Consider the following 13,441-nt stretch of genomic DNA (forward strand, 5'->3'; position numbering starts at 1 on the left):
AAGACCCTGGGTTCACGCACCGGGCAAAGCAACATCAAAATTTTTGAAACAAGATTTTTCAATTGGAAGAAAAGAGGCGGGGTCGCCCCTCGGCAGTGTTTGGCAAGAATCCGAGTGTATTCTGCCATGAAAAGCTCTTAGTGAAAACTCATCTGCCTTGCAGATGCCGTTCGGGGTCGGCATAAAGCAAGTAGGTCCCGTCCTGCCAAGTTTAGGAAGAATTAAAATTAGCACGACGCAAATTGGAAGAGAAGCTCGGCCTTTAATCTCTTCGGAGGTTATCGCGCCTTTCATTTATTTATTATTATCCTAACTGCGGTTTCCATGATGGCTGATGACCTTCGATGCTACTAGGAAGAAAACTGTATTTGTTAGTACGCTAGAGTGTCATATGGGTTTATTGTTCACATTGGAAAGCTCCCTTAAACGCAGGGCTTACGGCTCCGCTGCTCAATAACTAGCTAAATCCCATGTTAGGATGCCAAGAATAATCTGAAGAGCATCACTAGGCGTAGTTTTTAGAGCAACACTTATGCTGATCTTATTAGATCTGCGGTCTCTACCCAAGAAGTTTAGGTTGGGACGCTTTGTTCAAGGCTGGGCACCATACGAATATCCCATAGAGCAGTTTGGGTCTGATAATCGCGGTTTAAATCCATCTGCATATATTGGGGGTGAGTCTCAAATATTTGCCAATGGCTCTTTAACACGTATATATTGAAATGTACGCTCGATTTTGAAGCTGTATGACGTTGTCCTTCCAGTTCAGCTTTTTGTCCAGAATTACACCTAAGAATTTGGCGTTGTCTGCTAGGCTTAGGTGTACACCATTTATTTCTGGTTAGTTTAACGGTGGTATTTCGTATATTTTGGTCTATAAAACAAGCTCAACTTTATTTGCATCGGGAGGCTCATAGGGTAACCTCTCCCAATGCTACCTGCAGCAGGTCGCACAAAGTTTGAAGAAACTTGTCTCTGTATGCAATAGCTGGGTCATCGGCATGTGCCACAAAGACAATAATTCTTTTGAATCAGGAAGAAGAATCTTTTGAAGAAGGAAGTCAGGAATAGTGGAGTCTAGGCTATGTAGCGCAGTCTACATAGATTTGACTTGTGTATGCGTGTTGATGGCCAGATATGAGGTTGCTATCAATAGCAGTAGTGAGGCAGTTTCTAATTATTCTCTCTAGGATCTTGAGTACGAACGACGAGCATTTCCCTGTCACTCCGCAATGCACACGTAACACAAATTAGAGCAAGGCAAGTGGTATAAATGAGCCGCAGTCACTTAGCTGATATCTACGAAGAGTAAATAAGTTGAGCACGAACAATCCCATGTGGTCCAGCAGCCTTAAAAGGTTTAAAACATTTAACTGCCCACCTAACCCTTCCCTCAGTGATAGATATATTTAGAAACTAGTTTGTTGCAGGTGCCTCAGGTGCGTTGGGCATCTTTCGCTGAAAATGTGTGTCTAGGAGCAGCTGTAGAATTTCCACTTCTGTGCTGGTCCAAGTACCGTTAGGTCTCCGCAGATAGCTAAAGTGTCTAGTTTTTCATTGAATTCTAGCGATTGGGAGTCATTTTCGAGGCATTTGACTCCCTTGTACTGTTCTCTACAGGATTTACGGAGTGTTTATTAGTTTTTGATAAGCTGGACCAACCACGTGACAGCGACTTCAGAAATCAAATATTGAAAATCTCACAAAACCAAAATGAAGACACAATAAAACAATTTCACCTGTTCTTGGAAGGATACAAAACATTTACATATACGTAAACTGGACCAATTTGAAAATGCTCCAAAAGTTGAGTTCGCGTGATGTTTTTATTGAAAACGCCGCACTGAGTATAAGCTTGAAATACCCCTAACTCAGACACGCTTGTAAAATTTTCTAATTCAGTTAAAAATTTTGTATGCTAATATACCTTATAACCTAACCTGATTTCTACCACACCCTCATAATGCGAGGTCTCAATTGACCGACCAGTGCAGCCCGGCATTTTCAAATTAGTCCAGCTTGCTTGGATATTTAAAACGCATTTTTACTTTTTTAAATGTATTTCCATTAATATGTTATATAAATTATATTTTAATATTCGCAAATGTGTAATTATTTAACGATTTATATGACTTGTAGTATTTTATATTTCATATTAGTTGTAGACATTAAGTTTAACGGTATCGTATGATATTTCCTTGCGAGTGTTATCTGTGCATAAACTTTTATAAGCAGATTAAGAATTTGTTTAAGGCTTAACTATTAATGTAATTTACCGATCCGTATTTTAGTTTACTATTGTAAAATTTACAATCTACAAATTAATTTACAACCAACTATTTTAATCAAATTTGATTGGCTTTTTTGTGATTGTGAAATTTATATCCTACAATCAAATTTGATTGCATTATGTGTTTGAAAAATTAAAATCTACAAAAAAAATCTGGTTGCAATGAATTTAGAGACGCAGTATCAAATATGCAATCATTTGGCACTTGAATACATCATCTGCAATTCTTCTAAAATATGATATTTTGTCCTGGAAATCCTTTAATCTGGACAAGTAGTTTTATTAAAAATTAAAACAATTTTTTTCCTTGGTTATTGGATTTTTTTCTTTAAAAGAGAGAAAATTTAATTGCATAATTTGTTACTACCGAAGGCTAAAGCTAATAGCACCACTGTACGTTAACCGTCATTCCAGTACTGTATTCAGGCATGCTTAACCAACGAACCGATATCATTTAACGTTAATAAACGAAACAATGTCACGTTAAGAACGTCAAATTAACGAAATGATTTTGTTTCGTTTTCTGCCATATCAAAACGAAATCAAATCGTTTATGTTGATTATTAATTTCAAAATATGCTGGCAAAGCTGATTGATGGCGGAGTCATTAAAGGTGAAAGCATTATCCAAGCTGATTGCAACTTTTCTCATGAATTTTGACAGTACGAACATTTCTCACAGTTTTTTTGACATTACCACCAACGAATTACACAAACAAATTACATGGAGTTTGTGTGTGTATGTCCGCTCACTGTTACCACCTTACGGCTTCACCAGGGCTATAGCATTGCCAGCATAATTCAAACATAAAGTATCACGTTTTTGTTAACGTTTTTAACGTTAACGAAGGCTTTTCGTTTCGGTTAAAAACGAGATAAAATTTATCTTGATAATTTCTTTATCGATAATATTTCGAAGTGTTTCAACGGAAACGGTGAAAATTTTTTGATAAACAATTAGCTTAACGTTAAGGTGCATCCCTGACTGTATTGATTAAAATGAATTTTATAAATAAACGAAATTGATTGTATTTTGACATTGATTGCAATAACAACTTTCGACTGTAGCCCAGGCAAATATGCAGTAAATGATTGTAACAGAAAAGTAATTGCAATCCCACAAATACAAATGATTGCAGATTGTAATTTGTATACAATCAGTGATTGTACAAGCGTCGATTGTAAGCAATTTCAATAAAATACTCAAAAGTAATTATAGATTGTACTGTACTCGTAAGAAAACACAATCACATTTGATTGCAATATTTTACAGCTCTGCTGCAAATTGGGTTTTTATTTACTTTTACACTTCTTGTTAGACAAATCTAATTTCATAATTTTATAAATTGTTGCAAAAATTTTGGATAAATATTACAAATATTTATTTGGTTGGTGATAGCTTTTCCGTAGTCCTCGCTTTCCAAAAACTTGTTCTTTCACGTACTGGTTTCGGTTTAAGCTCTTGAAGTAATTAATACAATGAAAATAGTGAGTACGTATAGTGACTTTTCCTTATTATTATGAGATGTGAAAGTGGTATTTTTAAAGCAAATGATTACTACCCTTCCTGATACTATAATATGCCATTATTGAGCATTACAAGTTGGATATCTAATACTGCTGAGCGCTGAGAGTTACAGAGAATTTGCTTCTATTATCCGATTGATAGCTTGCATAAAGCGTGCCCATACGTTACTTATTCAAAAGAACCAAAATCAAATCCAAATGCATTGCTAATTAAGTTTCCCTAAGTTCCTGTGAAGGAACATTAAGCACAAGCTAAGATTTGCTTTTCCTGTCATTAAAGTATACACATCTGCTTATATAGTTGCGCCACTATTATAGGGGTTGATACATTTGAATGAATACGAGTAGTCAGGAACTTAGAGAAGCCTCGTTCCAGCAAGAGGTTTTACAGTTTTCTTGTTTACTTCAAAGTCTCCTGGGTAAGGCTTGTCGAGAGTGCGACGCAGCACATGTTTAGAACATTTCGTTTGGGAAAGAGTTATGACTAACTACAGCCTCATCATTTACTATAGAATTTTATGTTGGTGTTACAATTATTATACATATCTTACGTTCCTAAACTATAAATTATATTAGTTTTGTTACAACTAACAGAAATAGAGCAAATAGGATTGTAGAAAAATTGTATATATGTAATTTACAAAGTACCTATTTGGCTTTAAATCAAAAGAAACCTTCACAGTTAAAGAAAAATATTTAACATATTCATTTTCAAGATATCTTAAAATAAACCTTTGCTAAAGCTTAAGAACATTTCATAAGCCGATTGCGAATTGCCAGCACAAACAAAGTATAATGAAAGAAACGTTGGAAAAAACTCCTCATAGTTTAAGTCATTTTACCATTTTCGTTTTTATTGATACTTTCATATTGAGTTTACCGGCTCGAAGGACAATATCTAAGCTTCAGGGGTTCAGAGGGCGGCGGGTATGTAGTTCATTGAGTTATTTATTATTATTATTGTATTACTATTTGTTCAGAGATTAAAATGCGGGAGTGGAACACTTGCTGCACGTAATGTTAACTTATTTTGATATTAAGGTATCTATATATAAATAAGCAGGTTGAAAGTTTTGCGTCCGTTTTACGGCCAAACTATAATTCTAAGGTAAAAACAATTAGATAGTTATCGTGAGGTCTTCTCAAGGAGTAGTGCAGATCATGATACACAAAATGGAGGTAGTTCCATTTAGTGTGACGTTAGCCACTTGACTTTTGCGGGCACAATGACAATTTCACCAAAAACAAGCTACCAGATTGAAAAATGTTACGAGTTTTTCTAATTTTGATGGATTTCATATTAACAAATACGACTAAATTACTTTCATAGTTATTTTAAATAAAAAAAAAGAAAAAACAATGAGCCCCATGCCTTGGAAATATTTTAATACGAAATATCAGCCTAGAAAAGAAGGTTTTCAATAAGTTTTTCGAGCTCCCGAAAATTGTTTTGGTGGAAGAAACATGGATCGAAGTATGCAAAGCAAGGGAATATAGCCCGTACGTTTGCTCAGACCATTTTGACAAAACATACACGTTTATCAATTGCTTGCTCAAAGGTCTTTATAAACCGACACCGCAACTTCTTGATAAATTGGCTACAGGTTCACATTTTTTATTTTTTTATTTATTGTATAATTCAACCACTGCGCTTTAGGAGGGAATCGTTAAACCATTTTTTAGTGAGAACATTACCCTGTAGCTCTGCAGGTTAGCCACTAGTTATGAGAGTGTTTTTGCCCGTTGTACCAGAGTTCACCTTGAGGCAACCCCGCCTATACACATTCTGTGCCCTTAGGATAGGATAGGATAGGTTAGGTGGTAGCTGCCCTGATAAGGATAGCTCACTTGGACAACACGAAGGTCCGTTGTGATACCACATACACCAAAAATAACGGTGACAGATCTAGTTACTTAGAGAATCGTTGGGTAGCAACGATAAAGCTCCGAATGATACCGATCTCAACTTTGGATATATCCTCAGGAGATCCAAGTGAGTCGCGACCGAAGTACTTTCGCCTAATTCTGACAAAAGCTGGACAATCAAGCATAAAGTGATTTGGTGATTCCACCTCATCATCCTCCATACAGCTGCAGCAGGATGGAGTTTCCAGTATATTGAGACGTACCGCATGGATACCCATGGGACAGTGCCCTGTCAAAACCCCAATGACCATTGATAGGTGAGCCTTAGTGAACCCAATTATTTCAGCAGACCTCCTGCCATCCACTTTTGGCCAGAAAGATCTTGCTACCCTGCAAGACGTGGTATCCGCCCAACGTTTGCTGAGCTGATTCGAGGCCCAGCTATGGAGGAGCAATCCACAGGTGGCCAGCGGGATCCCGAAATCCCTACAGCCATCTTCATCCGGTTCAGTTGTACCGATGCTTGATCCGCTTGACAGTTACCCGGGATATCACTATGGCCCGGGACCCAGATAATCTTAATTGTAAAATAATTCGATGCAATCGCATGCGAGGTCAGGCACTCCCAGACCACCCTCGATCGCACTGTAGTTGAGCTCAAGGCCTTGATAGCCGCTTGGCTATCAGAGTAGATGTTAAATTCCCTAACCGTGGTAGCACTGGATAGCATTCCATCCACCGCATCCTTAATCGCAGCAATTTCCGCTTGGAATACACTGCAGTGATCAGCCAACTTAAACTTGCGGCTTAAATTTAGCTCTTGACAAAAGACCCCCCCACCAACCTTTCCAACCAGCTTTGACCCATCCGTGAACAAGTTAACCAGTCCCATGCCCCAGATAATTCCTCTTCCCCAATCCTCTCTCTCTGGAATAACTGGGGTGAAGGTTGTATAGGGAGCAGTTATCGGCATACAGTAGTCCGTTCTGTCCGGGATGAAGTCGAAACTGGTAAGAAGGCTAGAGTGTCCGCGGTCAGAAAGTCTATATCCTATATCACGAAGCCTGACCAACGACCTTGCCGCGGCCGCCTTTCCCGCAATATCTACTGGGTATATGTTCAGCATGACGTTCAGTGCCAAGGTAGGTGTGCCCTTTTAGCATTGACATAGATGTGCAGACTTTGGAGGTACAATTTTTCTCAACATGCCTTGAGAAAAATTCACTGTAGGGGCACGATAATAGGGCCATGCTAGAACAACAGGATTTTTCGTGTATTTTATTCTGTCTAGGGTCAAGCTGCCATAAATATGAGTCATTAATCAATGTATGAGTCAGTATCCACTATTTTTCAATAAAATTGCATGTTTTAATGTATTCTCAATCGATATGTATGCACATAAATCGTGCTAAAGCATATTATTATTGTCTCAGATGACCATTGCGTTTTCATCCTAAAGAAATTTTCCATCCCGCAAAACCACAATTTCGCCTTAAACAGTAACGGTATGGCAACGCTTCTGACAAAACAACAAACATTATGAAACTTCAAAAATCCCCAAATACGTCAAAAAATTTTGCTTGGAATTACCTCCTTTTTTGTATCATTAAAAAAAATTCAAAAAAGTTAAAAATAGCGCTAAAATATCAATTTAAAAATGGCACCACTACAAATGAGTATTTTTTCAGATTTTATCTTGCAATGAAATGAACGAAGAGTATGTTACGTACATACATAATTGTTGTTAATAAAATGAGATAAAATAAAATAAAAAAATTGCATTAAGATGAAATAAATTAGATTAAGTTAAATAAAAAAAATTAAAATGAAATAAAATAAATTAAATTTAAGTAAAATATACTTATTATTTAGAATTCATGAGCTTAACACCGGCTTATAATAATTGAATATTCAATTATTGTGTTTTTCTAAGAGAAACTGAAAAGAAAGAAAGAAACATTTACTGGCATATTGCGATGGTACCATTTCGAAAATCGCCAACGTAATCATCATCAGGCAATTTCATAATGTTATCAAAGGTTTCACCGAGATTCGAACCGCGAATCGCACGGTGAAACTGCAGTTGCCTTAACCACGGCTATCCTGCTGGTATTTGTTTTCATGCTTATTTCAATTTTTATAAGCCGGTGTTAAGCTCATGAATTCTAAATAATAAGTATAAATTTAACACATGCATTTAAGTAAAATAAGTAAAATAAAATAAAATATTATGAAAGAAAATAAAATAAAATTATGAAGGGAAGGAAAGAAAGAAAAGGAAAGGACATCGAATAGAAAAATAAAATGAAATAAAAGAGAATAAAATATTTTGAAGAAAATAAAACAAAGTAAAGAATAAAGGAAGTAAAGGGAAAGGGAAAGAAAGGAAAGGAGGGAAAAGGAAAAGAAAGGAAAGGAACGGGAAGGAAATACTATGGAAGTAAATAAAACAAATTAAAGAAGAAAGGAAGGGAAAGAAAATGAAAGGTAATGGATAGGAATGAAAGGAAGTAAAGGAAAGAAAAAAGCAAAGGTATATTGACGACTGTAGTGGTTGAACTTCAGTTTTTATTATTTAGTTATTTTTTTTTGAACATATTCCAAAGGCTTGTAACTCAAAAAAAAGTAAAATCCTGATAATTAAAGTAATTCAATATGAATTTTTCGTTGGCTCAAAAGTGCTGATGATATCTTCAAACAATTTTTTTTTTTAACTTTTCATTCAACAGTTTCTTACACAATTTTTTTATTTACTCATTTAGCGACTTACTTTTATTTTCCCTACCTTTCACAATCACAGCTTGCCGGATACTTAATCTTAATAAATTTGTTTATGTACCTTTGTATACTCATATATATGTATATATGCATTTGTAATACCAAGAGCTTCAGATATGTAGAGAAACTGCTTTAGTTTTCAACATAAACTCTGCATCCGTTGCATTGGTGCGAGAAACTTTGAATTTTTTTGCTACAACCGCATCTTTTTATATCATAGATATGTATATCTATGATATATACATATATAAGTAAATGCTTCAATCTGCATTTGATACAATTTTGAACCAAACACACTCACATACACACAAGTTGCGCCGCGATACCAAGTTGTAGTTTCGCCTTTTTTTCAATTCAATTATGACAACCATCACGGCAGAAACAAAGCCAAGATTTCTATTTTATTTAATATCAATAGACCAAAAACATCCAACGCGTACGCCATCGGCCTAGAGAAATCACGATTGCAACTTCACACATACTATCATGAACTGTGAAGGGTGATTCATTTAGACCTTTATTCACTTTTAAAGTAAGCTATGTCTATGTCAACATCATAAGAAAACGCACAAATGCGTCACTTCCCTGTGAGACACAAAAACCAGATTCAGCAAGGCATCATGGTTAACAATTACATATTCAAATTCAAAATGCACTTAAGTAAAAGGGATTACACAAAGCGAGAGATAAAGAACACTCGTGCTCAAAAAGTATCACAAGTTCTATCCAAAAACTCATAAATTCAGTCCCTGGTATTTATGCGACTATGTTCTTACAAGGTCGTTGGGTGAGGTTAGGTCAAGAGGGTGTGCGTGGGAATTTCCCGCACTTACTCAGATACATTTGTGCCGCCCGTGTGTACCTGGTGGCGGCACAGTCGTCCAATCAAATTACTTCCTAGTTGTCCTCAAACGAACCACTTGCTTTATCTGGTAAACTTAAGTACTCCTAAGAGTGAAAGATTCATCTTTTCAACCTCTGACAGACTGTGGAACAATCGTGCGCCCAGAAATCCAAGTCGTCATGTTTGCAGTCCGAACATTAGCAGAGAAAGTGATGACTCGGCTACTACTCATCCGGACAACTTTTGCAGAAGGAGCTTGTTGGAAGATGCAGATTTGTTTAGCTTGAGAAGGAAGCTTGTTCCTTTCATATCCAAACATGGCCATAAGAACCATCTTCGATTTTCCTCTGGAGATAACCCAGTGCTGGTCGGCACCTTTCCTGGCCATCTCATTTGTGCCGTGGGACCCAACAAATGGAAATATTAAGGTGCCTTATGGACGCCAGCGAGGCTCGAAATCTCCGCACGATATCTAACATCATCACGTTGAATTTCAATGCCGTTAAGGCGGCCGGGCTGTCGACAAAGGTCGTTACATTAATGCTTCGGACCGTACTATCCTGGAGCAGTCCGGCTGCTTCCTCCACGGCATAGACCTCCGCCTGGAAGACACTGCATGTGTCAGACAGTCTGTACACTGGATTTACCTGCATATGCTTTGCGTACATTTCAGTTCCAGTTCCCTTTTCCATCTTCGAGCCGTCTGTGTAATCGAGTTTCAGTTTGGAATCGAGTATCATGCCAAGATATTTAACTTCAGACGAGCGATTTATTGTTGTGTCGCTTAGTTTACCCTTGGTGAATTAAAGGAGGGGATTTAGGTTTTTCTTGTGAACAATTCTGTTCGTAGCTACGTAGTATTTGTTTCGTGTTATTAAAGGTTCAAATATTTCGTCAGAGCTAGTTTCATGAAAATGAAATAGTATATTAAAAATCTCAAAAATTGTAAGTCCTTAAAGGAGATGAGATACACACCCACGAAAAATATACCGAAATGACCAGGATAACCCTCTGAGTTGATTTAGCCATGTCCATCTGTTTGTCTGTCCGTATGTCTGCTTTAACGTAATCTGGTCCCTGAATTGTTGAGACCTCATGATGAAATTCGGTTAGCGGGTATATTTTGGCTTCCGATTAATTATTTGTGTGAGCCGACCGGATCGCACGACTGTAGCATATAACTCTCATACAACAGTGTTTTCGAATAAGAGGGATTTCGGCATTTCTTTCTCATTTTATGAGCTTGAAAATTCACAAGATGTTACATATTACTGTTGTCCGAAAAAATTGCCAAGAGCGGTCATACTTATATTTTATGAATTCTTAAAGTTTCACCAGATTATTGTTCAGCTCCGATCATGAAAGATATGAGGTCTTCGGCACAGCCAATGACAATCCCGTACCTATCGCTAGTTACCGCACAAGCCGCCTTACGATAAGATACAATCATAAAGCATATATATGTACATTAGACTGGGTCGATTTATTAACCGATATCGCGCCATCAATTTTTCAATAGGATTTGGGTACAGGAAAAAAAGTTCCACTACGCATACCCAAAAAAATAATTTTCGAGCCTGTGAAATTTCATTTTTTTGACTTTTTTTCGACTTTGATTTTTAAGGTTTTTTTCATGACCTACTAAAAAATTTTCATTTGATTGTAAAATATAAAAAATATTTCTTTTCAAAAACTGTTATCGACACCGTTTATAGCGGACATTTTTGGGTCGGACAGGGTTTACATATGAAAGTTTTTTTAGTAGGTCATCAAAAAATCCTTAAAAATCAAAGTCGAAAAAAGTCGAAAAAATCAAATTTTGCAGGGTCGAAAATTATTATTTTTTTGGGTATGCGTAGTGGAACTTTTTTTCCTGAGCCCAAGTCATATCGAAAAATCGATGGCGCGATATCGGTTAACTTTCGTCCATACAAATCGACCCATCCTAATTTACGTAGACCCATTTTGACAATACATACTCAGACAGATCAGAAAGAAAATGACAAAAATAGGACAATCGGTTTGTCTTCCTACCAAATTTGACAAAGAAAATCCGCTCTAATATCGATTAAGGGCTATAAACGCTTTAATGTGCCGATTATATTGACATCCAGCTGCAAATTTTACGAAGATGTGGCATTTTCGTATATTGTTACTTCCGAATGGACCTAATTATTTAAAAAAAAACTTGAACTGTCAGCGATAGTACTCAAGGTTAACAATACATTTTCGAAAATTTAGCTCACTTTATAAATAATGGATCACCCTGTAGTTTTAACTGTAAGCTGTAGCTATAACTAATAAAATAGTTGGTGGTTTCAGAAATACTTGTTAATGAAGTAAAGATCCGCGAAATCAAGTACTAGGTGGTTTCATTGGTGACACATATATTAGGCTGTCCGTTATTTCGCGGGCTTGTTTTTTTTTTTAATACAATTTTTTTCTTTTTTATGGCTTCGTTTTATCAGAAATATTGTTTGATTTATGATGAAAAAATTTAAAATTTACCAAATTTGGCATGGGAAGCTAAGTTTAATTGTTTCTAAGTGCAAACCACTTTATTTATCAAAAGTAAATTGAAGATTTGCGTATAATGCACCTTTGCACAGTGGTCGGTTCCATAGGCCAAAAATAAAAAATCAAAGTGAAAAGTTTGTCACCAAATGTGTCGTTAGTATCTCTTATTAGAACAGCCTTTTAAAAGGTATATTTTTTTGTTGTATTCGAACTTTACTCTTTAAGAATAGCTTCAAAAGTGAGGTTATGGTGTTAGTTGGTTTTTGCAGTGGGAGCAAGTGAAAAATAAAGTGCAAGTTAGAAATACATAAAATATCATTGCATGAAATACGTAGAAATGAATATTGAAGTCAAAGGTATTTACTTAATTTTGAAATAATTTTAGTGTTTTTAGCATGTTGTGTTTGTTTTTGTTTGTGCCTTTATTAGTGTTTATTTGCACAAATATTTCAATTTCATCTAAAGTTTTAGTTGGATTCCTCACCGATCCTCACGTTGGGACTCATATCTTATTGTTACTCAAAGTTTGAAGATTCTAAAGTGTTACTATCGGCTGCCACTTTCTGTCACTAACTACGTTTTGCGACAGTTTTCTGATAGCGTCACCCTGATAAATGATTGGCGTATGTTATATGTGCTCACATGTAACATACGACATTATTTTATCCATTGGAGGATATGCAAATGTAAACTTTTGTGTGTGTTTGTTGTTTTGTTATTGTTATGTATGCAAGACCATTTTAATAACTTTAATTTCTTTATTTAATCCTTTTAAACATTGTATTTGCAATAGACACATCTTACCACTTTTCCCCCACATCTACTCACTTTTTGTATGCATGCGGTGAAAGTGGGTGGTTGTCGGTCTGTATGAAGGTATCACCCGCACCAATTTTATGAAAAAATATTTCCCACATATTTGTAAAGCCGTGACCAAAGATTCATCTCTACTGGCAGTATTTTTGGCTACCAACTCATTATAAGACCGACCAGTGTGCTTTTGTGCTTTCTTTGTGAGAATTTATTAATTTATCAGAAAATATCGTTATTGATTTCTTTTAGATAAAACAAGCTTTCTTTAATCTTATTTATTATATTTTTTCATGGTCTTTAACACTAATAGTGTTAAATAAACTTTGTATCTTTAGTCTTAAGTTAAGGAATTCATTGAAAAAATAAAAAATAAGCGAAAAAATAAATAAGGTAACAATTAAAATCAGAACGATAATAAAAACTATCAAAAATAACTATTCTAATTCAATTACATAATATATTTTAATATAAGTATTAAATATTAAACTTTTAATTGTTACCCTATAAATATATTGTATGTATGTATTTCAGAAACACGTCTTATAAAACGTTGTACATTAAAAAAATTTACGCTCAAGTTGTTGACCTTTTGGTTAGTTTAAGGATATAAACTTCATATGTATAATAATAAAAAATGTTACGTATACGGACCGGTACCCATATTTTCAGGTGTTGTGTATTGATATATATGCAGACGCGTTCTCTTAAAAGTTATTTCCTATTTAGTTTGGGTATGGCTTACATTAAAGAAATCATTATAAAATTTTAATACTTAAAAACATTAAATATACAGCGGTGGCCTTTTAA

General features: G+C 35.5%; 1 protein-coding gene across 4 annotated transcripts in view; it reads left to right on the forward strand.

Moving 5' to 3' along the window:
- Positions 1-13,441, forward strand: part of twin (CCR4-NOT transcription complex subunit 6-like twin) — a 117,969-nt gene that overhangs the window by 24,209 nt on the left and 80,319 nt on the right. The gene's annotated exons all lie outside the window — the stretch shown is intronic.

Source organism: Eurosta solidaginis, chromosome 1 (assembly GCF_040869045.1).
Source record: "Eurosta solidaginis isolate ZX-2024a chromosome 1, ASM4086904v1, whole genome shotgun sequence".
Lineage (NCBI taxonomy): Eukaryota > Metazoa > Arthropoda > Insecta > Diptera > Tephritidae > Eurosta > Eurosta solidaginis.